At 40.4% G+C, this 27698-nt stretch overlaps 1 long non-coding RNA gene and 1 pseudogene across 2 annotated transcripts in view; one reads left to right on the top strand and one right to left on the bottom strand.

Moving 5' to 3' along the window:
• The window catches only part of LOC308697128, a 370896-nt pseudogene that overhangs the window by 244401 nt on the left and 98797 nt on the right, over positions 1 to 27698 (top strand). The gene's annotated exons all lie outside the window — the stretch shown is intronic.
• LOC308697193 lies at positions 358 to 1599 on the bottom strand. Its single transcript, XR_014030905.1, has 4 exons — positions 1431 to 1599; positions 1294 to 1348; positions 1072 to 1220; positions 358 to 981 (listed from the first exon to the last, which is right to left on the bottom strand). It is a non-coding gene; the product is annotated as an uncharacterized lncRNA (long non-coding RNA).

The following is a 27698-nucleotide window of genomic DNA, read 5'->3' as shown; positions in this document are numbered from 1 at the left end:
ATTGAAAGTTAATTTAGTTTCTTCTTAGTTTACTTGTAATGGTGAATTATACATAATATAGGCTACACATTGAATATGTGTGATTTTAATAACAATTAACTACTTTTAAGTTTCTTTTTTTCCCAAACAATTCAATGTTTTACTTTTATCATGATGTATTTTGAGAGAATGTCAATGGCAAAAGAAGATAATGGTAAATATGTATCACTAGTTTCTTTATCATATGTGACCTCAAGTATATAACTGTTTGAAATGTCAACCAAATTGACTTCGCCACCCCCACTTTTCTGGGATGGGGGACCCTAACAATGATATTTAACACAGGCAGTTCAAATAAATGAACTAGAAGCCAGAGTACAAAAGGTTGACACTTTATTAAAAATGACATACACGATCCATAGATACTGTTGTTGAAATAATAACCTGGTTGGCAGCAATGTTGTTTAAAATTTGAAAAACTAAAGAAAATAAAACAAACTAAAAACACAAAGAACCAAAAACATACCACAGCAACTCAACACCAAATTTAAGAAAAACATTAAACAGAGGATAAACAAAACAATGAGCCATGCTCCCAACAAATCAGGATTGAATATTAAATAAATACAATTATATATATAAAAAAAACAATAATGAATCTAATGTTGAAATAAATCGAGCTGACTTGGATATAGTTTAAATTACATTATATTTCAGAAAACAATGATTATTATGACACTCAAAATAAAACAAAATAAAACTGATCATGATCATAAACTGGAGGACACGCCACATGGGAGGAAACACACAAAAATCCAAACCAAATAAATAAAACAAGACCTCACATTCGAAAGATTTCACAAAATTAATACCATAAAAAAAATTCACAAAGTATAATGACATGATTATCCAACTAATTAAATGTAAACAAAACACAAACTAATCTCAAATTTCAGTGGGAAAAGAAACGATGGCCACTAAACTCAAAAGAGGCTTTGAAACCTGCAATTAAAACCATTTCATGTTTTTATTCCACATAAAAATCCCCATATTCTATACTTTAAAAACAAAACATGTAAAATACTCACGTACCTTGTAACAATACGCTATGGTTCACTTTGTTGATTGTGAGACATAACGGTCTAAATGAAAGTAGAAGTGGGTTGTATCGCAGTCTATTCGGTACGGACGTCCATGAATGTTGGCACTCGTAACTCAGCAGAGTGTAGACATGAGTCATTCTAAAATAACACATCCTAGATCTTTAGAACCACCTTTCATAAAAATCGTAAATGAACTTGACCATGCACTCACATTAGGTAGCCGAACCGCGTTCTCAGATCAACAGGTCATCAGCACAGGAATAATCCTAAAACACATTTGCGGGCATATTATACTAACATATCTACTATTATGATCGACTCCTATTGATAAAAAGCTTGTTTACTCACACTGAATTGTCGGGCACAGCAGTAACACACAAGCAGTTCTTCCAATGCGCCAGTATAAGAGAAACCCAAGTGCAGCTTTATTTCAAATAAAACATAACGTGAAACATAAACGTGGTGTGGCATGAACTACAACTTACACAACAGCAGATTACAGGGAACAATACTTGACAAAGACACATGGCAAACATGAGGGCTAAATACACAGACTAATGACAAGACAAGGGACACCTGTGAACAATGATCAGACAATTAACCCATGGCAGGATCACATGAGAAACAGGGAATCACATGACAGACATGGAAACATGACATGAACAAACCCAAAACATGACACATAGAAAGAGGACAGTCATACAGGATTATAGATAAGGGCAGAGATAGGCACAAATACATCAACAAGTATTTAATTACAAATTACAAATACTTATCAAATGTATTTAAATAAAATACAAAATACTGCTGTGAAAAAAGTATTTAAAATACAAGTAATTTGAAAATTCACAAATAAAGACAAAATGTAAGAGTTAGATAAACATAAGAGTATAGAATATCGTCCGTTTAGTGCAGATGATGCGCTTTTAACTTACATGTTGCCGCATATTGTCATAATAGAGGATCATTACGCCTATAACATTATATTTGTATTATATTACAAAAAACTAGTTAACGCTGCTGTGAGGGTGTTTCTAATACAGCGGCTGTGACAAAGTTGACATTTTTCTCTCTTCTGACTGCCATTATCAATCTCTCTTTCTTTTTTTTTTACTGTTTTTGAAAGTTGTGAAAACACTGTTGTCGTGTTTTTCTTTTGCTATTTGAGCAAATGGGAACACAAAAAATATATTTAATGTAGTCTCTCATTCACTGCTATAGAAGTTTACTCAACTATGATGCCATCCACGTCTGAGAAACCTGTAAATGTTAACAGGGTCAATAGGATATGTCCCGTCACGTGATTTTCTTACATCTAGCCAAAAACTGTGATATGCAATTTGGTAATCCTATTCGTATTTTATATGTCTATGGTCCTATTAAGCCAAGTGATGAAAGTTAATATGTGACCCTGGACCACAAAACCAGTCACATGGGTAATTTTTTTGATATTGAGATTTATACATCATCTGAGAGCTGAATAAATTAGCTTTCGATTGATGTATGGTTTGTTAGGATAGATACAACGTGGTGTGAGATACAACGAATTGAAAATCAATTTTTATATATTTACGGTAGGAAATTTACTAAATATCTTCATGGAACATGATCTCTACTTAATATCCTAATGATTTTTGGCATAAAAGAAAAATCGTTGATTTTTACCCATACAATGTATTGTTAGCTATTGCCTGGTTTTGTGATCCAGGGTCACATATAAACACTAAATATATAACACTAAATAAAATTATATATTTAAATAAGCATTTTAAGTTTTTTAATTACATTTTATTTATTTTTGCTAAGGGAAATACATATTACAAAATACCCAAAAGTAATCATCATTCATGGTGATTTAGATGAAAAACCAAAATCTGAATGTTTAAAAACAGCTTTAACAATCATGTATCACAGTATTATATCATAATCTCACTTAATAGTCAAAGTAGTTTGTTTTTGTTTGTTCTAAAGTTGATAATGCAATAATGTCTCACACATTTGACTGTCTGTGTTTTACTTACAGGTTCTAGATGTTAGTCTGACCTTCTCTGGATCAGCTGATGGAGAATAAAGAGCCTCTACAGACACAATCACATTCAACAGAATCAACAGACACAAACCCACAGTGATCATCACACACACATGTGTTTGTGTATAACTTCACAGAATGATCCAATCCTTCATCCAAATTCAAACCAGGAAACCTTCAATCAGATGAAACTGGATAAATATTCTGAATGTTCAGATCCAATCTGACCTCTGACCTGTAATGCCTGAATCATAATCATACACTGTTCGCTCGTTGGCCAGAGCAGAACTGAGCGACTGAGTCTGGTTTCTGCCAAGGTTTTCTTCTCCATTCTGTCACTGATGGAGTTTGAGTTCCTGCCACTGTCGCCTCTGGCTTACTTAGTTGGAGACACTTAATATTCAACAATATTATTGATATGCATTGACACCATTATATGAGAACTGAACTGAGCTGGATGATGACATCACTGTTTTCTCCAGAGCAGCTGTATAGATAAATTAACTAAATTAACATCTTTTAACAGAAATTAATTATCACCTAATTTACTTAATCTGGACAATGACATAATTTTCTTCTAGATCTGCTGTACAGCCGAAACAAACTTTGTTGCATTATTTTGCTTATTTCCTTGGTGTTGGTTGAGGAGATTTCCCCCTTCTATGTAAAGCAATTTGAGCAATGAGAAAAGCGCTATATAAATGTAATGAATTATTATTATTATTATTATTTTCCTGTTATCACTGTAAAGCTGCTTTGAAACAATCTGTATTGTAAAAAGCGACTTTTGTTTCTTCAGAAGTGACATTTATACTGGCAAATGCTCCACTACAAACATCTCCTTATATAATATTTATTTAATGACTCAATTTGAGTAATTCAGCCCTCCAAACATATTAAAATACCTTTGATTATAGTAACATTCACAAGTGAATCATCTATTGCATTTTATTTCATTTTTATGTGGCCCTTGTGAGTTAAAACCCAGGATAGTATACCCCAAATATGGTGTAACTACGCCACTCCCATTTATTGGACTGGGATGGGAGACCCAACTAGTACCCCAGAATAAAGATGTACCCCACGCTAATAATATTCAAGTGAATGAAACCATTGAAGGCTGATGTAACAAAAGCAATATAAACATTATTTATTTGTGATCTTCAATCAGAGTTGTTAAAATATTTGCTTTATATAAAAACAACCATTAATGACAGTAATACATCAGAGGCACTTACATGAATTCTTGTAGACAAATATTCATATGAAAAACTACACTAAATAATGTTGGGCAGGACCACAGTGCTCAATGTTGACAGGGATCCACGTTTAATTCACCATGAGTACAAGGCTCCAAAGGGATTCAGCACACCAAAGACAGCAACCGAGGTTACACTGCATCAACCATAAAGTGCTTTGTTAGTGCACACCAATTCTAATCACACCACACAGGTGGTCACCTTAAGGGATAGTTCACTTTGAAATTAAATTTTGGTATGTTTTAGCTTACCTCAAGGGCATCCAAGATGTAGGTGTCTTTTTTTCCGCAGTAGTTTAAATTTTGATATTTTTAGGTCAAACCGTTCTTGTCTGACAGTCATATCATGCAGGTCTGTGGTCACCACCTCAAAGAGCATGCACAGAGTCCAAATTAAAACAATTCCCCATCGTCCAAATTAAACAATTCCCCATCGTAAGTACACATTGATGGCCTAAGACACGAAACGAGCGGTTTGTGTGAGAAAACGAATAACGATATAACGATATAAATACTGTTCGTTTTCTCACACAAACCGCTCGTTTCATGTCTTAGGCCATCAATGTGTACTTACGATGGGGAATTGTTTAATTTGGACGATTGGGAATTATTTTAATTTGGACTGTGGTGACCACAGACCTGCATTATCTGACTGAGAGACAAGAACGGTTTGACCTAAAAATATCAAAATTTAAACTACTGCGGAAAAAAAGACACCTACATCTTGGATGCCCTTGAGGTAAGCTAAAACATACCAAAATTTAATTTTAAAGTGAACTATTCCTTTAATACATTGAGCATTGAGCTCTGCCCACTAACTACGAGAACGCAAGCAATGCCCGCTTCAGTCTAAGAACAAGTAAAGTGCAGAAAGTGCTACTATGATCAGCTGTATAGGAAGCTATCCATATTGCACATACCACTGGCACTTCCCCGTCCCAATCTTTAATATTGTGCACTGCCCAAATACAACAATTTGTCTCAATGGTAAAATATCAATAATCAGAAGAACGTGACCTTAATCATAGAAGTTCACAGGCATGATATAACTGAATGATAAAAACATACAAAAGTTTCATACATGAGAAAACAGTGGCTGGATGTCCAAACAGAGTACACAAACTGGAAAGACCTAAAAAGACAGAAACACACTTATTTATTTATCCCCATAACCCACACCCATGCACCCTACTGATGATATACATTGAAAGCACTTGTAAACCTTCAAACACTCACGAGAGACAGTGTTCATTCACAGAAGGCTCCTAATGACCCTGTGTGCACTGAAGCACACAAACGCCGGAGCGCGCACAAGCCAGTGCGCACGGATGAAGGAACGCACGGGACCTGGTATAATGACGGGCTACACATGAAACAAACATGAGTCTTTGCAAGGCCAAAGTCTAACAATTAATTGGATATCAGGCTAACAGATACCTACTTTGGGCTAGGCCACCCGCACCAGCACACGGCAGCAATTACACAAACACCCTGTAACACCAGCACAGTCTGTTGAAAACCATGGGATATAAATATACTCAGTGCGTAGAGCAGGGGACCGTCTCAATGCCTTGTTGACTATACGCACCTGGACACGAGAGAGAGAGAGAGTTTCCAGCGAACATCAAACTTCGTTCTGTTTACCTGCCCATTCTACAAAATAGACCACAATAAAATCACACCACTATGGAGCCCCCCTAGTCCCACTTTGTCAAAAAAAATTATTATAACTATCTCGTGGCCTCAAGATAGTAACTCGTGGCCTCAAGATAGTAACTCGTGGCCTCAAGATAGTATCTTGTGGCCTCAAGATAGTAACTCGTGGCCTCAAGATAGTAACTCGTGGCCTCAAGATAGTAACTCGTGGCCTCAAGATACTATCTCGTGGCCTCAAGATAGTATCTCGTGGCCTCAAGATAGTATCTCGTGGCCTTAAGATAGTAACTCGTGGCCTCAAGATACTATCTCGTGGCCTCAAGATATTAACTCGTGGCCTCAAGATACTAACTCGTGGCCTCAAGATAGTAACTCGTGGCCTCAAGATACTATCTCGTGGCCTCAAGATAGTAACTCGTGGCCTCAAGATAGTAACTCGTGGCCTCCAGATACTATCTCGTGGCCTCAAGATACTAACTTGTGGCCTCAAGATAGTAACTCGTGGCCTCAAGATACTATCTCGTGGCCTCAAGATAGTAACTCGTGGCCTCAAGATATTAACTCGTGGCCTCAAGATACTAACTCGTGGCCTCAAGATAGTAACTCGTGGCCTCAAGATAGTAACTCGTGGCCTCAAGATAGTAACTCGTGGCCTCAAGATAGTATCTCGTGGCCTCAAGATAGTATCTCGTGGCCTCAAGATAATAACTCGTGGCCTCAAGATAGTAAAGTGTCTGACTCATGGACCCTTTGTTATTAAACTGGACCCTGTAGTGCAATACTACGGAGCCCCCCTAGTCCCACTTTGTCAAAAAAATTTATTATAACTATCTCGTGGCCTCAAGATAGTAACTCGTGGCCTCAAGATAGTATCTCGTGGCCTCAAGATAGTAACTCGTGGCCTCAAGATAGTAACTCGTGGCCTCAAGATAGTATCTCGTGGCCTCAAGATAGTAACTCATGGCCTCAATATACTATCTCGTGGCCTCAAGATAGTAAAGTGTCTGACACATGGACCCTTTGTGATTAAACTGGACCCTGTAGTGCAATACTTCACATTCTGTGCAATATTCTATGTTTTAATATTCAGTGTGCAATATAGTTTGCTGCAGTTCTGCTTCTATTTATTAACTAGTACTGTAAATCTTGTAGGCTGCATATCCATAGTCCTTTATAATTCTTCTTCATATTTTATAGTCTATATTTATACTTTTTACATGTATATACTTGTTTATTCACCAACTTCTATTATTATTTATATTCCTTTAAATGTCTTGCTGTCAACTGGGAAATACCGGGAAATACACATATGGAAATACAGCCAGACTGAGGTACCGTGACCTAAGCCCTAGAACACCCTCTGCTGACGTTTTTTCGTAGGCTACACGGACACATGCTTTTCTTACATTCAAAACTACCAAAATGTGAAACACTTCAATAATTAATGAACCAGTCTGCACACTCCACTATAGGCTAACTTAAAATCAGAATCAGAAATACTTTATTGATCTTTATTGATGCTATTGATAACTTTACAGCACACACAAATATTTATTTTCGATCTTCTTTAACCCTTTCACGCGTAAGGTTAAAATATTCTAACTGACACCCCCATCCCCAGAGTGAGTTTTTTCAAGGCGAACGTTCCCTTTAATGATTCCATGGCGACGCGTCACTTGATACACCGCAGCCACAATAATACTGTATGACAGATGTGTCGCTTTTATTTCGCTTTTCCTTTTTTATTCAAAATATTCACAAACTTGCTTACCATGTCATCAACTAGCCTATCTGATATTCCGATTCTCAAAAACGTGTAAGTGAGTGTGTTTGGTCGTTTAAAAACCTATATAAATAATCTTGATCTATAACATGAGATGGGCGCCGCAATGTTGTCCTGTCAGTCGGATTTACAGCACGTGAATTCATCAGTTTCTACCGAGATAAATGCAAGAAAGTGGCCGGTGAACTGAGAAGAATAGAGTAAACTTTATAGTTCCTTGTCTTGCACTATGTTTGTGTGATATGAATAACACATGTCGGCAAATTATATTTGAATAGATTGTTATTGCTGCTTCCACAGACATCAGTGTGTATTTTACAAACTCCAAATGTATTGTTTTACTCGTGCTTATGTGTATTTAAATATCTGAAACCAAAAATAAACATTATGAAGTTGAAAACACTGCTTAGTTGTGATATATGACAGCGCTGAACGCGTCCGACTCTGGCTCAGCGCCAGCCAATGCGCGAAAGCACAGTTTGGATCTGGCAGTTATGCGACGTCACTGAACATTATAAATGTGGCACCGTACTCTCAGGGGCACAGAAATAAAAATCCCATATATGAGACCGTACCACTCAAAAGGTTAATCATGCGGCGCCCGACTGCATTTGACCGGCATAAAATCGGCATATGTCAGACTGACTGGCCGGTCGCCGGTCACCAGCCAATCAATCGGTGCATCTCTAAAACAAAGGAATATAAATAATAATAGAAGTTGGTAAATAAACAAGTATACATGTAAAAAGTATAAATATAGACTATAAAATATGAAGAAGAATTATAAAGGACTATGGATATGCAGCCTACAAGATTTACAGTACTAGTAAATAAATAGAAGCAGAACTGCAGCAAACTATATTGCACACTGAATATTAAAACATAGAATATTGCACAGAATGTGAAGTATTGCACTACAGGGTCCAATTTAATAACAAAGGGTCCATGTGTCAGACACTTTACTATCTTGAGGCCACGAGTTACTATCTGGAGACCACGAGTTACTATCTTGAGGCCACGAGTTACTATCTTGAGGCCACGAGATAGTATCTTGAGGCCACGAGTTACTATCTTGAGGCACTATCTTGAGGCCACAAGATAGTATCTTGAGGCCACGAGTTACTATCTTCAGGCCACGAGATAGTATCTTGAGGCCACAAGTTACTATCTTGAGGCCACGAGATACTATCTTGAGGCCACGAGATAGTATATTGAGGCCACGAGTTACTATCTTGAGGCCACGAGTTACTATCTTGAGGCCACGAGTTACTATCTTGAGGCCACGAGATAGTATCTTGAGGCCACGAGTTACTATCTTGAGGCCACGAGTTAGTATCTTGAGGCCACGAGTTACTATCTTGAGGCCACGAGTTACTATCTTGAGGCCACGAGATAGTATCTTGAGGCCACGAGTTACTATCTTGAGGCACTATCTTGAGGCCACGAGATAGTATCTTGAGGCCACGAGTTACTATCTTCAGGCCACGAGATAGTATCTTGAGGCCACGAGTTACTATCTTGAGGCCACGAGATACTATCTTGAGGCCACGAGATAGTATATTGAGGCCACGAGTTACTATCTTGAGGCCACGAGTTACTATCTTGAGGCCACGAGTTACTATCTTGAGGCCACGAGATAGTATCTTGAGGACACGAGTTACTATCTTGAGGCCACGAGATACTATCTTGAGGCCACGAGTTACTATCTTGAGGCCACGAGATACTATCTTGAGGCCACGAGATACTATCTTGAGGCCACGAGATAGTATCTTGAGGCCACGAGATAGTATCTTGAGGCCACGAGATACTATCTTGAGGCCACGAGATAGTATCTTGAGGCCACGAGTTACTATCTTGAGGCCACGAGTTACTATCTCGTGGCCTCAAGATAGTATCTCGTGGCCTCAAGATAGTAACTCGTGGCCTCAAGATAGTATCTCGTGGCCTCAAGATAGTATCTCGTGGCCTCAAGATAGTAACTCGTGTCCTCAAGATACTATCTCGTGGCCTACCTTTTCTGTCAAAGATATTAGAAAAGGCAGTATCCTCACAACTGTGTTCCTTTCTTGAAAGAAATGATATCTGCGAGGATTTCCAGTCCGGATTTAGACCGTACCATAGTACCGAAACAGCTCTCGTTAGAGTCACAAATGATTTGCTCTTATCATCCGATCGTGGTTGTATCTCTCTATTAGTGTTACTCGATCTTAGCGCTGCATTTGACACCATCGACCACAACGTTCTTTTAAATAGATTAGAACATTATGTTGGCATTACAGGAAATGCACTAGCATGGTTTAAATCATACTTATCTGACCGTTATCAGTTTTTAGCAGTAAATGATGAGATGTCTCATCGATCACAGGTTAAGTATGGCGTACCACAAGGCTCAGTATTAGGACCGCTGCTGTTCACTCTGTACATGCTACCCTTAGGAGATATCATTAGGAAACATGGAATTAGCTTTCACTGTTATGCTGACGATACTCAGCTCTATATTTCTTCAAAACCTAACGAAACTTATCAATTCACAAAATTAACGGAATGCATAGCGGATATAAAAAATTGGATGACTTGTAATTTCCTACTTCTAAATTCTGAAAAAACAGAGTTTCTAATTATTGGACAAAAAACTTCCTCACGTAATAATCTAGAATACTGTCTAACACTTGATGGCTGCTCTGTTAAGTCTTCGTCGTCGGTTAGGAACCTGGGTGTGCTCTTTGATACCAATCTTTCATTTGAAAGTCACGTGTCTAGTATCTGTAAAACTGCATTTTTCCATCTTAAAAATATATCTAAATTACGTCATATGCTCTCATTGACAAATGCGGAACAATTAGTTCATGCGTTCATGACCTCAAGGCTAGATTATTGTAATGCTCTACTGGGTGGTTGCCCTGCACGCTTAATAAACAAACTACAGCTGGTCCAAAACGCAGCAGCTCGAGTTCTTACCAGAACCAGGAAGTATGACCATATTAGCCCGGTTCTGTCAAAACTGCACTGGCTCCCTATTAAACATCGCATAAATTTTAAAATATTGCTGATTACTTACAAAGCACTGAATGGTTTAGCTCCGCAGTACTTGAGCGAGCTCTTAACGCATTATTGTCACGATCCACACTCAGGGAAACACAGGAAGATCCAATAGTGCAAAAATGGAATTTAATAGGGAAATCCGTAAATCAGAAAACAGTCCAGGCAGGGGTCAATAATACAAAAAGGCTGTCCAAAACATAAAACAATAAACAGGAACGAGTGGAACAGACCTCACAAGTGGCGTGATGAATAACAAGGAATCCGTAACAAACACAAAACAGGCAGGGTATTTATACACAGGGAAATGACAATGATAATGGGAAACAGGCTGAGTGCAATGATCAGTGATGAGGGACAGCTGAGTGCAATGAACAGACAAGGATCATGGGGAATGTAGTGCAAGAGTGTGCTGGACACCGTGAGGAAGGAGGACATCTAGTGGTGACCCAAGGAACATAAACCAGACACTGTGACATGACCCCCCTTCTACGGAGCGGCTACCAGACGCTCCAAGACATAGAAACAAACAAAACAAGAGTCCAGGCGGGAGGTGGAACGGTGGAGGATCAGGGGGAGGGATGGGGGGCCAGGTCCATGGAGGGGAACAGAAACAGGGAGTGACAGCTCATCTGGCGGCCAGGACGGGGACGACAGTCCATCGGGCGGCCAGGGCGGAGACTCTCCCTCGGGCGGCCAGGGCGGAGACTCTCCCCCGGGCGGCCAGGGCGGAGACTCTCCCCCGGGCGGCCAGGGCGGAGACTCTCCCCCGGGCGGCCAGGGCGGAGACTCTCCCCCGGGCGGCCAGGGCGGAGACTCTCCCCCGGGCGGCCAGGGCGGAGACTCTCCCCCGGGCGGCCAGGGCGGAGACTCTCCCCCGGGCGGCCAGGGCGGAGACTCTCCCCCGGGCGGCCAGGGCGGAGAAGACCCCTCGGGCGGCCAGGGCGGAGAAGACCCCTCGGGCGGCCAGGGCGGAGAAGACCCCTCGGGCGGCCAGGGCGGAGACGACCCCTCGGGCGGCCAGGGCGGAGACGACCCCTCGGGCGGCCATGGCGGAGACTTTCCCTCGGGCGGCCATGGCGGAGAAGACCCCTCGGGCGGCCAGGGCGGAGAAGGCCTCTCGGGCGGCCAGGGCTCAGGCCCAGGAACTGGCACCAGCGGCTCAGGCACTGGAACTGGCACCAGCGGCTCAGGCACTGGAACTGGCACCAGCGGCTCAGGCACTGGAACTGGCACCAGCGGCTCAGGCACTGGAACTGGCACCAGCGGCTCAGGCACTGGAACTGGCACCAGCGGCTCAGGCACTGGAAGTGGCACCACCGGCTCAGGCACTGGAAGTGGCACCACCGGCTCAGGCACTGGAACTGGCACCACCGGCTCAGGCACTGGAACTGGCACCACCGGCTCAGGCACCGACCTCACCGGCTCAGGAACAGACATAGGTACAGGGACAGACACTGGAACTGGCACCACCGGCTCAGGAACAGACACAGGAACAGACACAGGAACAGACACAGGAACAGACACAGGAACAGACACAGGAACAGACACAGGGACAGACACAGGGACAGACACAGGGACAGACACAGGGACAGACACAGGAACAGACACAGGAACAGGAACAGACACAGGAACAGACACAGGAACAGACACTGGCTCCGGCTCAGGAACAGACACTGGCTCCGGCTCAGGAACAGACACTGGCTCCGGCTCAGGAACAGACACTGGCTCCGGCTCAGGAACAGACACTGGCTCCGGCTCAGGAACAGACACTGGCTCCGGCTCAGGAACAGACACTGGCTCCGGCTCGGCAGCGGCCATCTTGTCCAAAGACCCAAGCTCGGCAGTGGCCATCTTGTCCGAAGACACAGGCTCGGCAGGCGTGACGTGAACAGGTTCGGCGGCGGCCATCTTGTCCGAAGACACAGGCTCGGCAGACGTGACGGGAACACTCTCGGCGGCGGCCATCTTGTCCGAAGACACAGGCTCGGCAGACGTGACGGGAACACTCTCGGCGGCGGCCATCTTGTCCGAAGACACCGGCTCAGCAGACGTGATGTGAACAGTCTCTGGCTGGGCAGACGTGACGTGAACAGTCTCTGGCTGGGCAGACGTGACGTGAAGTGCAGGCTCGGTGGGAAGACACTCAGGCAGGACGGCCCTGGTGGGACGAGACCCAGACACGATGGCCCTCCTGGCAACACGCGCCGACATCAGCGGAGAATCGGCCACACTGGAAACCAGTCCTGGACAGCAATAGACAGATCCGGTGGCTGGCTTGATGGTTGGCGTGACTGGTGTGTCCCACTGGCTCCGATGATGGAGGTATTTGGTGAACCCCCAAAAGTCCAGGACCTCCAACCCCTTCATCTCCCACCCAGGCAATGGGTCATCCAGGCAGCCATTAAAAAAATCCTTTAAAGCTGCATCATTGTAGTCCATGCCTCTAGAGAGGGTCCAAAAAGTCTGAGCCAGACAACCCACCGTCTGGCCCTGCTGGTGTAGACCCATCAAATTTTGGACCCGTCCCCTCCTCTCCTTCTCCGTCTTAGGGGGAGAGATACGAAACCCCATAATGCTGGATCTTATATGTGACGGATTCCTTCTGTCACGATCCACACTCAGGGAAACACAGGAAGATCCAATAGTGCAAAAATGGAATTTAATAGGGAAATCCGTAAATCAGAAAACAGTCCAGGCAGGGGTCAATAATACAAAAAGGCTGTCCAAAACATAAAACAATAAACAGGAACAACGAGTGGAACAGACCTCACAAGTGGCGTGATGAATAACAAGGAATCCGTAACAAACACAAAACAGGCAGGGTATTTATACACAGGGAAATGACAATGATAATGGGAAACAGGCTGAGTGCAATGATCAGTGATGAGGGACAGCTGAGTGCAATGAACAGACAAGGATCATGGGGAATGTAGTGCAAGAGTGTGCTGGACACCGTGAGGAAGGAGGACATCTAGTGGTGACCCAAGGAACATAAACCAGACACTGTGACAATTATAGTCCGTCACGTCTATTACGATCTCAAAATTCCGGCCAGTTGATTATACCTAGAATATCAAAATCGACTGCTGGCGGTAGATCCTTTTCCTATTTAGCACCAAAACTCTGGAACAGTCTTCCTACCATTGTCCGGGAAGCAGACACACTCTGTCAGTTCAAAGCCAGATTAAAGACACATCTCTTTGACCTAGCTTTCACATAATACATTATAGACTTCTATAATTTAATGTTATGCTGCATAGATTAGGTCAGCCGGAACCGGGAACACTTCCCAAAAATCCTGATGTACTCGTTACATCACGAGAAGAATGGCATCTACGCTAATTTTAGTGTCTGTGTTTATCCCAAGGTTTTTCCTGCAGCCTGCCGGATCCAGGCCGTATCCAGATCTGACGAAGGACCTTCACCTGGACCGATGACAACGCAGTGCTGAAGTGCCAACTAGTCTCTCCCTATGGAGGATCCCACTACCACTCTACAGATAAGGCGTTGTCGGGAAAATTCGTCTTGCGGTCCTACCCCAAAGCAACAAATAAAATAAAATTCCTTATCAAAATTTATAAGGAAAGACAAGTATTTTGTTTAGGCTTGGCTTGTAGGGAATTCCAAACCTGCGTATATTCTAACGCACATAACTATAGAACCCATTCTAAATGCGCATGTGACCGCCATCAGCGTTTCTCACAGGTTCGCGTTTAAAGTCTGTGTAGAGAGAATGGTGTCGTCTTAGCGGCCCCTAATTTAATAACAAATGATCATTGCGACGGAACCAAATCAATTAAAACTAACTTTAGATGGAAATAACTTAACTCTGCTGTAAAGCCGAAACAATCTCTGTTACCTTAAATTATACGCTTATCTCTGTAAAGCTGCTTTGAGACAATCTACATTGTTAAAAGCGCTATATAAATGAAGATGACTTGACTTGACTTGACTTGACTATCTTGAGGCCACGAGATAGTATGTTGAGGCCACGAGTTACTATCTTGAGGCCACGAGTTACTATCTTGAGGCTACAAGTTACTATCTTGAGGCCACGAGATAGTATCTTGAGGCCACGAGTTACTATCTTGAGGCCACGAGATAGTTATAATTATTTTATTTTTTTTGACAAAGTGGGACTAGGGGGGCTCCGTACACCACAGCATCTCACGGCTCACATCAAAACCACACTCTTTAAGGGAAGCATACTTACCGGCGTTAAACTCCGAAATGCTTCCGCGATTCAGTTACTGGTGACTGCACATGCACACACATTTCAACACGCGGGACGCCAACACCTGGCTGCCTACGCTCACCTATAATCGCGGTTCCACTCCCCTCTGTTTCCTGTTTAAGCGGCTGACAAAACGCAAGAACCCGCCCTTATGGACACCTCTACATTTAAGCCCTTGCTACTTGCTCCTGGGTCCTAAAGTCCCACTGGCTACATTTATTTAAAGGAATGATGCATTGCCACTTTTACATTTTTTAATTAAAAACAAACACAGTTGATGAAAAATACAACCAACAATGAGCACTGCTAACACACTGTTCCTCAATTACATTGTTATATGATAGGGGGCGCTATTACACATCCTCTGAAAGAGTATTCATCATATGCATCTGTAGATGTGAAAATCATGATTTCCCCCGTTATTGTTGAATCACGGAAGCTACACCAGATATTTTGCCAAGAGATTTCTATGTATTATTCATATTCATGTGTCAGACAGAGAGAAACACAGGCGAGAGAAACAGGCATTTAATAATAAGGCTATAGGTGAGGTGGTCTTCATTACAGATGCCTCTGTTCCCCATTTCTCTATCCTCTCACCCCATCATGTCAGCTGTCTATGGTTTCTTGGTGTTTCTCCTCCCTCACCCCCTCATGCCTCTATTTCTCCTTCCTTTCAACCCCTCATGCCTCTATTTCTCCTTCCTCTCACCCCGTCATGCCTTTATGTTTCTCCTTCCTCTTACCGCTCCTCCGTGAGAGATACGAGACCGGTGCGTCGCGCAGGTGTCGCTCATCAGTAATCATGCCACCAGCCTCGTGCTGCTCTCTCACGGCCCTCGGCCTCGTCCTCCTCGCCACATACCCCCATCGCCCCTCGTGGGCCGGGGTGTACCCACGAGACTGCTCTCTACTCTTAATCTTGCTCTCTATTTTAATAAATAAATAAATACAAAAATGAAAGTATAAGCCCACAGACCCTCGCTGACGACTGCTGGCCACACAAAACAGAAACAAAACACAACATAAAATCAGGCCTGTTTGTAATGCAGATCCTGGGACAGGCAGTAATACTCACACCGAGTCGCACACTTGGAAACTCACACTAATACTACGACTATCAAACCGCGGGTTCATTTGCTTTTGTTTCACAGCCAAATGCACTCTTGCCATCTCACACATATAATGCAAACATTCACGTGTCTTGCTCACAAAGTATCAATAAAACAATTACAAAATATTGCCAGTTAGCTAGGATGCAATTCATGAAAATTGGGCACTTCTGGAAAAGTTTTTGATTTTTGGCAGGGTGTTAGGTATGGGCCTAAGGTTTCCAGTCTGGGACAAGTATATAGAGGCAAGTCTCAAATCCCAGACTCGTGTTAAAGTCCCTGTAAAGTCAAAATTAAGTATGTGTTCTGAGTTTGTCATACCACCGAAAAATGTGTTATTAGCCACCCAGCCCAATTTCAATGATTAAAAAAGCCGCCAAGTAAATAAAATAAGCTATCAAAATCTCGAAAAAATGAGCAGTAGTCTCAGCTCTCAAACGCTGGGGGCGTGTCCGCTGGCTGAGCTGAAACCACGCCCACTCGCGGGAAATATGACTCGCGCACAGCTCGTGCATGTCGGCGCGACGGGAGGATGAAGGGCGAAGCGGACAGCGGGAGATAGTCGGTTCGGCCCCATTCACCAGTAACAGCGGATTATCAGTGAATTCCAGTTGTCTCCAACGAAAGTAAACTATCCTGATCTCTACAGAGGCGGGTGTGGTGGTGATCATCAGCTCTCCATCAAGGTAACGTTAGCTCTTCACAAGATAAATCCACCTCTTCTTGATATGATCATTTTTCGGAAATTTAAATAAGGACACCGATCTGTTTTCTAAGTGATTGCATCCAGGGAATACGCATTTACATGACGAAGGCATAGCCAGAGCCGTGGGCATAGTAGCTAGCAAACTGTAGGCTGTCTGATAGTAACTCGCTTAGGCTTAGTGACTCCGTGCGTCATCAAGTAGGGGCCCAATCAAGCTCAGGGGGTCGCAGTGCGTCATCAATCCCCCGTTTTAGCCCCGCCCAAAAAATCCGGCTCACAGCAAGGGTGAAAAACTGTCAAACGGTCTAACTCCACAATTTAGTACTTCACAGTTCTCAGTTTTTGTAACATGTTTTAGCAATACATTTCTAGCACTTATAATGTGTTTAGAATTTTTTTGTAGAATTGCCTTTACAGAGACTTTAAGCGTGGTGGGACAGCAGGGTACAGAACATGAGTCTCCGCTAAGATACCTCTGCCAAAGGGAGCTCATTGGCAGAAGTTCCTCAAGGACAGTCAAAATAAAGATGAGCTGTTTCAGTACATCAGTGACGAACTTCTGAAGACCACAGCTGGCTCAAAGTACCTCCACAACAAAGGCTAACTTGGTCCTGAGCAACAAACCTACTGATCTAGAAGCATTGTCACCATGTCAGCAAGAGGAAGCAGACACACGAATGATGCTACATTTACGTCATGCTGCCGAACAGGGTCACACCAAGGCTTACATATGGACAGTAGATAGTGATGTGGTTGTGCTGGCCATCAATCTGTTCCAGGAGTTAGGCCTCTCAGAGCTGTGGATTGGATTTGGATCAGGGAAGGCATATAAAGATATTCCAATCCACCAAATCTCAGAAATGTTGGGATCTCAAAAATGCCAAGCACTACCCATCTTCCACGCGTTCACAGGATGTGACGTTGTATCAGCAATGTATGGAATTGGCAAAAACACTGCATGGAATGCGGGGCAGCTTACCCAGAAGTCACAGACACCCTCATTGTGATCACCCAAGACCCAACCAGCCTCACACTGGAATCAGTGCACATGCGAGTTCTCGAACGCTGGACTGTACTCATGTATAGTAAGAACTGCGGTGTCAAGTCAGTCAATGAAGCCGGGAAGCTTCTTTTCACTCATGGCCTCAAGTCCCTGGATTCAATCCCCCCGACTCAGCATGCCTTATTCCAGCATGGGAAGCATGCCCTGCACACTGCAGCTTTTGTCTGGAAGCAGTCCCTCTCCAAAACTCCAGAGATTCCAGACCCCAGTGAGTGGGGTTGGGAATGGAATGACAGAACCAAAGTCTGGGTGCCATATTGGACAGATCTGGAAGATGTCAGTAAGGGATGCTCACTCCTCCTCAACTGTGGCTGTGTGGTTGCCTGTAAGGGCAACTGTAAGTGCCAAAGAGCTGGACTTCGATGTACCACATTGTGCAAGTGTGAGGGAGGCTGTACTAATAATGATGAAGAGTGAAAATGTTTTTTTATATAAATATAAATACATGATGTTTAAGTATGTATTGTTTTTTGTTTGTTTGTTTTTTTGTGTTATTTGACTAAAATGTAATATTGAAAAGCCTAATAAAACTTTTCACTGTGGCATATTTCTGAAGTTGTGTTAATTTAAAGCCACAGCAATGGTCCTTTTGGTCACAACATGTGATTTTTGACACTATAGTGATAGTGACCTGTCCAATCAACAAAGAAAAGCATACCTTGGAGGTAAAAATATGGGTCTAGGGCCCTGAGTAATATTTCAATGTGACTTTTTCAGAGATATTGACAGTTTATTTGAGCTAAATATGACTATGATAATAGATTTAACATGGAAATGGACTTAAAATAAGAAGAATATATCAGAATTGGATTCCTTGTATCAAACAAAGCAGAATCAATTACATTATACAACAATTTAAGACTAAAGGAAGCTGAGATATAACCTTTTCTCTTTTCGGCGGGGGTCAATTTGGATTTTATGGATAACTGCCACTAGGGGGGCCACCCCAACTTGTATCCATGGATTTTTGAAAACCTTAGGCCCATACCTAACACCCTGCCAAAAATCAAAAACTTTTCCAGAAGTGCCCAATTTTCATGATTTTTCACGTATTCCTTCCCAGCTAAGGGCAAATCCCTGTTATGAGAATCTGATGAAACGTGATAATAAAACATTTCAAAAACAATGTTCATGTACATTTCTGCTACTTCACACTCATTATCAATTTTCATAACAAAGGAGGAAGTTAAATATTTGAAATGCTATAAATACCTTCATTGTGGTAAGATAACGATGAGTAGTGATATAAGTAAAATTTTATGTCATATATTGTGATGAAAATTTGTCCAGTTTTCATTCTCATAAAACGGGAATGAGTTATATTTTCAAATATAATAAAATACAAAACAGTTATTTTAATTAGTAATAATATTTCACATTATTGCTGTGTTTACTGTATTTTTGGTCAAATAAATGAAGTCTTAATTCTTGAGAAGGTTGATGGTAGATTGTGAAGTATGTTTGGCTTATGAATCCCCCAACCTCTCTTCAGATTCAGTTTCTTCACTGACTGTGGGGTTTCAGCTTTCAGGGTTTGTTGGTGTTTAGCAGAAGCCGTTCTTCTCTCCCTTTACAATATTTCATGTTCCACTGGCAGCCGCACAAACCCTGAAGCATCACAGATCCACCGCCATGTTTAACAGTCAGCAAGATTATCTTTTCTTCACATTCTTCTCCCTTTTCCTCCAAACACACCTTCGGAGATTGTAGCCAACAAGTTGAGTTGTAACTTCATCAGACCACAGTACTTCATCCCAAGAGGACTCTGGCTTATGGAAGTGTTTTTGCAGACCTCAGACATTGGGTTTAGTGATGAGATCACAGGTCAGGTTTCTTTCTGATGACTCTTACATGCAGATGATGTGTGTGTGATCAATACCGGTGCAGCTCGACTCCTGTGCCAGTTCAATCTTCTGCAGATCCTAAGCAGTGATTTGGGCCTTTAGTTTGGTGATCCTGACCAGTTTACAAGCAGTTCTAGTGGAAAATGTTCTTGGTCTTCCAGATCTTCTCCTCCATTCCTTCAGTTTCTTAATGATGTTTAACCCCCTGAGGTCGGCTATCGCGCCGGCGCGATAGGCTCGTTTTTTTCCGTATGAGTGCAAAAAAATAATAAAATAAAAATATTAATTTTTATCTTTTATGCTTGTTTTGTACATCAATCGATTCTGTTAAATGTGTATTATTTTTGTGTATATTCACAATAAAAACAAAGTGTTGTGCTTTTTGCCAAATAAAGAAAAATAAACGTGATGCGAGTTCTGCCTTCTATCTGCCAGTGTCGTCCATTCTGAAACGCGTCCGAAAATGAACAATAACTCAGCGAATACTCAGTCAAACAGGCAAACAGACATACAGGCATGAAGCTAGAATTCTCTTCTCTTAAATGAAGTAATTTATATAAAAAACAAATATTCTCATGTTGTGAAATCTGTATTAAAAGAGAGCGATTCCAGTCGACCTCATTAGACCTAATTCAAATGTAATGTGACTCCGCCTACGGAGAGCGCGCGCTATTCAAACGCAAATGAATGAGGCAATCCAAGCAAACCTGTGAACGCCCACATATCAGTTTATTCAGATCATTACTTTAACACCGTCTCAGCAGCGCTGTGAGCAATAACAATAATGAAAAAAGTACCTCAGAAGTGCGGGTATATCGAGGAGCGAGCTGAGGAATACTGTAAGTTTTTTTTTCTTCTCACGTGAATCGGGTTTCTGTTTTTGATGAATGAACGGCAGAGATGCGCGCTGTTTACCACAGCTCGCAAAAAGACAGTTTAAATTTAAATCGCGTGTGTGAATGAATGAGGATGTTTTAGCAAACTGTATTACTATGAGTAAAAATCGACTGAAATATGTTGAAATAAAATGTAGGCTATTTGTATAAGCAATACGTATTAAACTGCAATTTTATATGCCCTAATATTTCATAAAAACAACGTTACAGTCAGGCGAAATATGAAAGACAACATTTTGTTGATTTGAGTACAGTTTTTACTGTAGAATATACTGCCACATCAAATAAGCTTTTGATGAAAAAAGTACCTCAGAAGTGCGGGTATATCGAGGAGCGAGCTGAGGAATACTGTAAGTTTTTTTTTTCTTCTCACGTGAATCGGGTTTCTGTTTTTGATGAATGAACGGCAGAGATGCGCGCTGTTTACCACAGCTCGCAAAAAGACAGTTTAAATTTAAATCGCGTGTGTGAATGAATGAGGATGTTTTAGCAAACTGTATTACTATACTGAGATGAGTAAAAATCGACTGAAATATGTTGAAATAAAATGTAGGCTATTTGTATAAGCAATACGTATTAAACTGCAAATTAACATTTATATGCCCTAATATTTCATAAAAACAACGTTACAGTCAGGCGAAATATGAAAGACAACATTTTGTTGACTAGATTTGAGTACAGTTTTTACTGTAGAATATACTGAATATATATATATCAAATAAGCTTTTGTTTAGCAATTTTTATATATATATAAAATAAAGTAATCAACTAAGATGTTAGCTGTTCCAATTTTGGCTATATTCAAACTAATGAATACATAGATAGGCCTAAAATGTAGGCCTATAATCTTTTTTTTTTTTACAAAGAAAGAGTACACTTGAAATATTGTTGAAATTTTAATTATTGTTGTAATTGTAACCTTTTTAATAAAATAGCAAAACATATTTACAAGATAGATGTGAGCAAAATCTTAAATGGTCAATATAAGTCTTCTTCTAATTTTTTGTCCTTGCATTGTGGCTCAGTCAGTCAGAGTCACACCTGAATGAATGGCTAATTTTGCAGAGTCATTATGCATAATGGGTGGGACATTTTGTATTCCAAGGTGTAAACCACTCCTCGTTCATGCCCACTCGCATATTGGCTTTCCAAGCAAAACCTGTTTTACATCAATTTAAATCAATGTATTGTTTTATCTGAACGATAAAGCAAGACTATTTTCACATAATTTTGAAGCCAGAACTCGAAGGAAGAACATCCATTTGTCAAAAGTCTTATTCATGCATATTTATTATGAGTTTTGAGGTCTTCTTTCAGCAACTTTAATTTTTAATTTTTTCAATAACCACGCATAAGCATTATTCTCTTAAAAATAAAAAAATATACATGCATGGTGATCACATATTTTGGTAGCCCTGTTTGTGCTTATTAGAGTGAATTTACACCTTTGCCATTAACATGTTTACAAATAACTGAAAAAAGCACAAATGTCAGAGCATGTCAGAACACCTCCAGGGCCCAGAAAACACCTCAGACTCCAGAGGGTTAAGAGGAATTTGCTACAAGGAACATAGATGGGGTTTGTGTGTCCATATAGCAATGTGCTCTTAATGTACTGAGAGCAAATAAATAGATTGGATTTTCTCAGCTGATCTACATTATTAAATACAGGATAAAATAAATGTGAAAAATGTGATTTCCAAACCCAGACTCCATTATAACGGTAAGAACAAGCGTCACTATCACACACTGACCGCATGACTCTCTCTCTCTGTCCAGTTCATCATTGGCCTGTTCCTGCAATCTTGAATGGTCTGATGCTGATAGCGATGTTGGGATGTTTTCTCTTTCTGTAGATGATGTTTTGTCCCGGGGCTCGATATGCCTGGATGACATGGTTCAGGGGGACACTATCGCTCGACTGCACTGTCTCTGTGTCGTGTTCAATAACAGAATATTAACAAAAGGATGAACATGAAAGACGAGAGTTAATTTTCTTTACCCTTTTGATGTTTGAAATGACATTAAAAGAGACATTTGAATGGTTGTTTGTGATGGTTTTACATAGTGCTCTGTAGCTTTAAATCCAAACAGACTAAGTTGTTAAAGCTTGCTTCTACGCATGCGCGAGTATGTGTCAGGTGATGAAGTTATATGCTTGCATGTTGAACTCAAGGGGATAATCCAGCACCCGGAAAGCGTACCTTCCCTGGGGGCCGCCATTGGCAAGCCTTCACCTGCTGTTAGCATTCCATTGACTCCCATTCATTTTGGGGTCACTTTGACAGCTAATAACTTTACATCTGAGGTGTTTAAAGACTCTATGTATCCATTGTTTATTTCTAAAAAAACACGACAATGTATAAAAGGCTCCATTACCTTATATCTTATGTTATGGCCCTGTAGAAGCAGTTTTTGTAAAAATATGCTAACGATTGCGTCATAACCACGCAACTCTCTGTCGCACAGTAGAGAGATTACCGTATGGACAGGAGGAGAAGCTCGCAGTCAATCGGGGGGAAGTGGAGGCATAAAGTCCAATGAAGTCAAGGGAGAAGCCCATAGAGAGTCATAAAGTTGCTCCTGCTCCTAGCTCATGGACAGCTAATACTCACGCTCTCCGTCTCTGCAAGATTCGGAAGGGAATGATTCAGATTTCTCTTGGCACAGCTACTAGAAGACAGGCAGGCTGCTCACGTCACATCTACGTCGTCAAGCTCAGTGTGAGTCTGCACAGTTTGCTCAGCCATCAGGAAGAGAGTGCTTGTAATTGACTTCACTTTTCTCTGTTGAAATCTATGGCTGTGTTCATTTCTTATACTGTCTATGGCTGAACTCCTGCATCTCCCTTAGTAAAGATATATGTTGTTAAACCATTCTTTGCCTTGCCTTTTTCCGTTATAGTGAAAAAACAAAAAATAAAACCAAAGCGTTTCAACTCTTCATATACATCTACTGACATACAGTGCTTTTTCTGAAGAGTTATACAAATGCCAAACGTCATTTTAATAAAGTTGATATAATTATATGCTAAAAGTAGTTTTAGTAAAGTTGATTGAACATATTGTGCTGCGAAAATGAAAGTCTTCCAAGTATCAAGTGATGTTTGCAGAGCTGCCAACTCTACGCATTCACCGTGAGACTCATGCAATTGACACTTTCACACGCTCTCACGCCACACATCCATTTTCTCACGCACAGAAAAATCGCGAAGCAAAGAGGACACGGAGACCGCCAAACTAGACAGAGCAGTTACTTATGATGTAAAACAAATCTCAGCTCTCAGATTCTGTCCATTTTATTACGAAATTCAAACAATAAACACTGTTTTGGCGCTTGTAAATGTGACGTGACAGATCCCTAGCGCACGTGAACCGGTCATCTCTATGAAGGACTAAAAATGACAGAACGAAAAATAAATAAATAAATAAATAAAAGTAGAAATAAATAAATAAATGCAGAAATAATAGTGAAAATAAATACATTTTGGTAATATAAATGGCTATTTCTGTATTTTTACATGTATTTATTTATTTATTTATTTATTTATTTATGCATTTCTATATGTATTTATTTATATATTTATACATTTATTTATATATTTATGTATTTATATATTTATTTATTTATATATTTATATATGTATTTATCTATACATTTATTTATTCCTACATTCATTTATTTCTGTATTTCCACATTTCTACATTTATTTATTTCTGTATTTCCACATTTCTACATTTATTTATTTCTGTATTTCCACATTTCTACATTTATTTTTCCCTGCGCATGTATGCTAATTGAACAATGGCTAAGCCACGCCCCCTCCACTCACTCGGACAAACAGTCAACATTCGGTAACAGGCGCTTTGGCAGCTGTCAAAGTAGGAAACATTTCACAGGAGGCAATTGATGATTTTTTGGAGACAGAAAGATTATATATCATCTCGATGTCACCAAAAGGGCCTTAAATATGCATTGGAGGGTTATATTAATAATTTTATTGTTGAGAAGGTCGATAAGCTTCAACTCCAGAACAAAGATTTACAGTTCACAGTGTAAACGTTATAGTTCGGTGCTATTTCGCTTCAAACGCTCGCTTTATACGCGCGTCCTATTCGCTTTGGATTCAAAATGTTCAAGCGTCGAACTAGACGCGGATACGCGCGAATTTGACGCTCTCGCGTTTGGTGTGAGCGCAGCATAATGAACAGGCTGCGATGTCAAGATTGCATTGCTGGAATGTGTGTGTGTGTGTGTGTGTGTGTGTGTGTGTGTGTGTGTGTGTCTGTGTGTGTGTGTGTGTGTGTCAGAGAGCGGGCGCGATCGAACAGTGGAAACATAAAAACATACTCCATTTTGTTCATACAGGACATAATTAAAACGGCAAAGTGTTTAGCCTACTTATATTTGTGTAAAACACAACATTGTGCTTTTGTCAAACTGTAAACTCTTGTCAAATTGTAACCTACAACTGTCACCCAACCAAAATCACACACACACGCTGTTTACAAGCCAAAATGACAAGAAAAAACATAAAAACGAATGAAAACAGATAACCGCAATGCATTGCAATGGACGAGGAAGCAGAGAATGTCCGAGTGTATTGGGTTAGCTATGCGTACTGTGATTGGCTTATCGCGTTTGGGGGCGTGGCTTAGCCATTGGTCAATTAGCATACATGCGCAGGGAAAAATAAATGTAGAAATGTGGAAATACAGAAATAAATAAATGTAGAAATGTGGAAATACAGAAATAAATAAATGTAGAAATATGGAAATACAGAAATAAATAAATGTAGGAATAAATAAATGTGGAAATAAATACATTTATAAATGTATAAATACATAAATAAATACATATAGAAATGCATAAATAAATAAATGTAAAAATACAGAAATAGCCATTTATATTACCAAAATGTATTTATTTTCACTATTAGTTCTGCATTTATTTATTTATTTCTACTTTTATTTATTTATTTATTTATTTATTTTTCGTTCTGTCATTTTTAGTCCTTCATACATCTCTACTAGCTAATAGTAAATAAACACGAATGAACAATGTTGAAAGAAACAGTACAACTTACCGAAATGTATATTCCTCATACATGATATTGATCAATCAGAGTTTTTCATCCGTGGAAAGGGTCAAAAACACAGCTGGAGAACAATTATGTCACACAACATTTACCTCAGAAAAGCCGTTTAATGACCATAATATGGGCTATAGCACGTTAGTTGGCTAGAAAAAAAGAGCTATAGAGAGTATTTTGCTAAATAATATGTGTACTATATTACGTATTTATTATATTTTTATATATAATTTGATTATATTTATATTATATTCGCATTATATTTAATTTGAGTTATATTTAACCTTAAATAATAGCCTACTACCAGCTGATAGGGCTCTCTGTATGTTTACAGCATTAGGTGAGGGTTTTTTTCTTGAGAAAAATTAACGCCTATCTTGTGTACCTAATATTTATCCAAATGAGTCAATATTAAATCAAATCACAATAATTGAATTTAATTGAAATCGTGAAATTTGTTTCAAGCAATAATAAAAAAAAACGTAGCTTACCAGAAATTGTACCATAAACATTGTAACATGTTGTCACTAAACCTAATAAAATTCAGTTTAGTTACTAAAATGTTTTGACAATCACAATATACTTTTTGTGATGCAAGATAAAAAAAATTACACCCCCCCCCCCCAAAAAAAAACAAAACAAATCTCACTCCAAGCAAAAATAGTTAGGCCTATGATATGGCGGTAACCCTTTCTTTTACAGTCCCCTAATTACTAGGTATTTACCTGGTAAATATATGGTAAGTTATAGTTGGTTATTGGTAATTACCACAGGTAACAAGTATGTAAATGCAGAGAAACTACAAACTAATTACTAGGTATTTACCTGGTAAATATATGGTAAGTTATAGTTGGTTATTGGTAATTACCACAGGTAACAAGTATGTAAATGCAGAGAAACTACTAAGTATTTACCTGGTAAGCATATGGTAAATATAGTATTTTAGTATGTAATTACTTAAGGTGTGTTACGACCTCAGTGTGGGTCATATTGTGTGGGTTTGGTTGTCCTCTGTCATTTGTTTTGTAGGTTGGAGTTGGAGTGAGTGACGTCATGATGACTGATGGTTTACACCTGTGTTAGAGCTGATGCCGGCAGACAAAAGCAGCTTCCTTCAGTCGTGACAAGAGTGCTCTCCCCTCGTGCCATTCCGTTGTTGTCCTAGTTGTTGTTTTGTTCCCGTTTTGGTCTATTGTATTACTTTATTACTTTTACTTTAATAAATGTTATTTCTTTCGTATATCACTTCAACGTGTCATCTCCTTCTTTGTCGCGGCTTGCGAGCCGGCCGTGACAAATGGGGGCTCGTCCGCTTGTTTGCTAACTTTTGAAAATTCCTGTTATTTGTCGACATGATTTGGAAGCGTTTTTGTTGCGTTCGGTTATTTTGTAATGAACTTGCCCCGTCCATTAACTGAACGTAAAACCGGAAGAATGTTGTTTGGGTAAACGCTATTGTTTGGGAGCTTATTCGTCGTTTGGAAGGAAATGCGCGTTGAATTTATTTGTTTTGAGGACACATGTTGCTGTATCATCAGTTAGCTGTTCTGTGTTGTTTCTAAGAGGTAAGTGATTTTGCAAATCATTTCGTGGTGAGAATATTGTTGATGTTCCCTTGTTAGGTGTAGCTGCTTGGTCCCTTTTGGAACAAGTAGGTAATGTAATTTTTGTTATTTTTGTGTGGCGACCGTGAGAAGAGCAGTTGTCTCGGGAGCATGGCCGTGGTATGAGATAGTCGCCAGCGTGCTGGTTGCTTTTCTTGTACCAGCGGGAGTTGGTGCTTAAATACCCCTCGCCAGTAACCACACGAAGATTAGGGGTGAGTTAGTTAGTTTATTTTTTTTATTTTTTTTTCCTATAGATAGGGAAAGGGAACTTTTTATTCCTACCACGTGAGGTTT

The sequence above is a fragment of the Scardinius erythrophthalmus genome, assembly GCF_964197995.2.
Source record: "Scardinius erythrophthalmus genome assembly, chromosome: 10".
In the NCBI taxonomy this organism is placed as follows: Eukaryota; Metazoa; Chordata; class Actinopteri; order Cypriniformes; family Leuciscidae; genus Scardinius; species Scardinius erythrophthalmus.
Note: the sequence above shows the minus strand (reverse complement) of the source record. Positions and strands in the feature narration are given on the sequence as shown.